The following is a 3,605-nucleotide window of genomic DNA, read 5'->3' on the forward strand; positions in this document are numbered from 1 at the left end:
AAACTAAAGTTTGAAACATGACTGGGCCATGGGACTGGGAAGATGGCTCAGTTTATAAAGTATTTGCAACAAAGCATGAGTGATGGGAATGTCGTTCTGCATACTGTGAATGTGTGCTACTCTGTTTGGTTGATAAACAAAATGTGGATTGGCCAGTAGCCAGGCAGGAAGTATAGTATAAACAGGATAAGCAGAGAGGAGAAATCTGGGAAGAGGAAGGCTGAGTCAGGAGTTGCCAGCAGACACAGAGGAAGCAAGATGTGAAGGCAGAACTGAGAAAAGGTACCAAGTCACGTAGCTAAACATAAATAAGAATTATGGGTTAATTTAAGTGTAAGAGCTAGTCAATAGTTAGCCTGAGCAGTTTTAATTAATATAAGCCTCTGTGTGTTTACTTGGGTCCAAGCGGCTGCAGGACTGGCCAGTGAGAGAGATTTGTCCTGACCACAGGCCAGGTGGGACACAGGAAAACTTCAGCTACACATGAGGACCTGAGTTTGGATCCCCAGCATGGGTATGGTGGCATATGTTTGTAATCTCTGGGGAGAAGGAGACAGGCAGATCCCTGGGGCTTGCTTGCCAGCTAGCCTATCTAAATTGGTAAACTTCAAGTTCAGTGACAAGTGCTGTCTCAAAAAATAAGGTAGAGTGGGCTGGAGAGATGGCTCATTGGATAAGAGGACTGACTGCTCTTCTTAAAGGACCTGGGTTCAATTCCCAGCACCCATGTGGTGGCTCACAAACATCTGTAATTTTGGCCTCCTTGGGCAACTGACATGCATGTGATGCTCAGACATGCAGGCAGGCAAAACACACATACACATAAAAATAAATCTTAAAAAAAAAATAATGTGGAAAGTGATTGAGGAAGCCATACATGGTTTGAAAGAGAAATGTCCTTTATAGATTCACATTTTTGAGCAATTGGTTCCCTGTTGGAGACACTGTTTGGTGAGGTTATGGGACTTTTAGGAGGTGGAGGAAGTTCACTGGGGCCAGGCATTGAAATTTTATGGCCTTGTCCCTTTTCAGTTACCTTTTCTGCTTCCTTTTTGTGGATGAGATGTGATCACTCTCATCTTCCTGCTCCTGGAGCAATGCTGCTCCTGCTACTTGCTATCACATCTTCTTTCATGATGGATTCTTATCCCTCTGGAACCATAAGTCAAAATAAACTCTGTAAGTTGATTGTGATAATGATATTTCATCATGGCAGCAAAAAAGTAACTGAAAATAATATGCAAGCTGAAATACAACCTCTCCTTCCTCTCCTTCCTCTCCACCCCCTCACACTGAACCATCTCTCCAGCCCTGAAGGTTTGTTTTGGCTCAGGGCTTCAGAGGGCTCAGTCAATGGTGGAGGCGGAACAGTTGTTCATCATACCCTCGAGGGGTAATATACCCCGGGACGGTCCTCTTCTGGTGACCTACTCCCCTACAGCACCACTTCCTCAAATCTCCACGTTCTTAAAAAAATTACTATTTTTTATTATTTTTAGACAGGGTCTCATTGTGCAGCCCTGGCTAGCCTGGAACTCACCATGTAGACCATGCTGGCCTCAACTTCATAGAGATTTTCCTGCCTCTGTCTCCCAAGTGTGCCCACCACACCCAGTCAGTTTCTACAGTCTTTCAATGTAGCACTAGTGGAGTGGCTAGGGAACAAGCAATCAAAACATGAGCCTGAGGGTTATTGCCATAATAGATAACATGAATGGACCTAGAGGCCATTGTGTGAAGTGATCCTGATACAGAAAGCCAAGTACTGCCTGGCCTCACTCTTTTTTTTTTTTTTTTTTTTTTTTTTTTTTGGAGACAGGGTTTCTCTGTGTAGTCTTGGCTGTCCTGGAACTCACTCTATAGACCAGGCTGGCCTCGAATTCATAGAGATCCACGTGTGCCTCTGCCTCCCAAGTGCTGGGATTAAAGGAGTGTGCCACCACTGCCCAGCTGGTCTCACTCTTAAGCAGAAGTAGAGAGAGGAGGGTGGAGAGGAGAGAAAGAAAGAAAGGGAGAGAGGGAAGGAGAGAGAAGGGAAAAGAAGGGGGCGAGGGAGAGCATCTAGGATTAGAGCTATGCATACATGAGGACCTGAGTTTGGATCCCTAGCATGTCAAAAGCCTGCCATGGGCTTCCTCCTTCTCCTTCTATTCTTTCTTCTTTCTTTTCTGTCTTTCATCTCCTCCCCTTTTCTCCTCTCTTTTCTTTTCCTCAGACATTCACCAAACTACTGACTTCTCTCTTGCCTAAACTTCTACCAAGACACACAAGCTAGTGCTTCCTGTGTCGTGTTTAACCTGGAGCCTTCCTCTGGGAACACACACATAGCCTATGCCACCCAGCACCCCTCATCTGGGACCACATACTCTATGGTGCTCCCAGCAGATATAAAAGAATTTGCAGAACTGGAAAGACCTTCTTTGAGCCTGAAACCCAGAGAATCTAGAGATGGAAATTGAGGCCTATATCAGAGCTCAGTCAGACTAAGGATAAACTACAACCAGGCTATTCTCCCAACTCCCACCCCCAGGAGCTGGTGCTGAAAAATCACCCAATGCTTGCTCCTTGGAGGTGTAATATCTCAACCATTGACAGTGCAGCTGCTGCTTCTGGTGTGGGTGGCCACATGGGGTGTACAGCACAAGACTACTTAGGTCAGGACTGAACTCAGTGTTTACACTAAGCACCACTAGGAAAATCCAGGCCAATGTACATGAGCAGTACAGTCCCTGGAAGATCTGGTGCTGTTCCACCAACACCAGCCAAATCACATGACATCGAAATGCAAATGATGATTTGTCCAAGATACCTGTGTCTATGAGTGCTCCTCTAACTCTGGATCCTGGATCAACAGGAGGATCAGAGCTGGAACAAACAGCTGATCCTTCATGTGTTCCTGTACAAGAGAATTGTCAGTGCTGGTCGGAGGATTGTTGTATCTCTTTCACTTTCAAGAGCAACATGTACAAGGGTTGGAAAGGGACCTCAGGGCACAGCTAGTGTCCTGCAGGAGCTGCCTCCCACCCCTTCCACTTATATTTTGGCTCTATTCAGGAAATCTGGAGTCTCTCCTACAAGGTCATCAACTACAGCCTAGGGGGTGGCCACTTCATCCATTTGTGGTTTAGCCTAGCCCAGGGCAACCCTAAGGAGGAGGTGGTGAGGTTCTTCTACTCTAAGGCCATGAGTGGAGTTGCACTCCATGGGCCTGGTTCCAGTAGTGCAGCCTGCTTGTAACTAGCCTGCTGCTCTGGAGTCTCGGCTGAATTGTACCCTCTACTTCCTGGGTACTCCTTCCTTGCTTAGGCTCCCAGATCCAGTATCCTTGTGGCAGGGCCTGTGGTGGCCAGTTTAAATAGACCTGGCATTTCATGTGGAAAAAGAAACAGCAACAGGTATGGTGGTGCACACTGATAATCCCAGCCCCTGAGAGGCTGAGATAGGAAGATATCTGGGCCTTGGACAATCTAGCCAACTGGTGAGCTCCAGGTTCAGTGAGAGACCTTGTCTCCAAAAACAAAGTGGGGAGCAATAGAGGAAGACACCCAACATCAATCTCTGTCCTCCACAAGCACATGCAGCACCCCTACACATGTGCACTGCAA

The 3,605-nt window shown here is 46.7% G+C and overlaps 1 pseudogene; it reads left to right on the plus strand.

The window, feature by feature from the left end:
• The first annotated feature begins 1,209 nt into the window (after window positions 1–1,209).
• LOC128122648 (folate receptor alpha-like) lies at window positions 1,210–3,237 on the plus strand (annotated as a pseudogene).
• The last annotated feature ends 368 nt before the right edge of the window (window positions 3,238–3,605 follow it).

The sequence above is a fragment of the Peromyscus californicus genome, unplaced genomic scaffold (assembly GCF_007827085.1).
Source record: "Peromyscus californicus insignis strain IS unplaced genomic scaffold, ASM782708v3 Scaffold_3__1_contigs__length_106647218, whole genome shotgun sequence".
Lineage (NCBI taxonomy): Eukaryota > Metazoa > Chordata > Mammalia > Rodentia > Cricetidae > Peromyscus > Peromyscus californicus.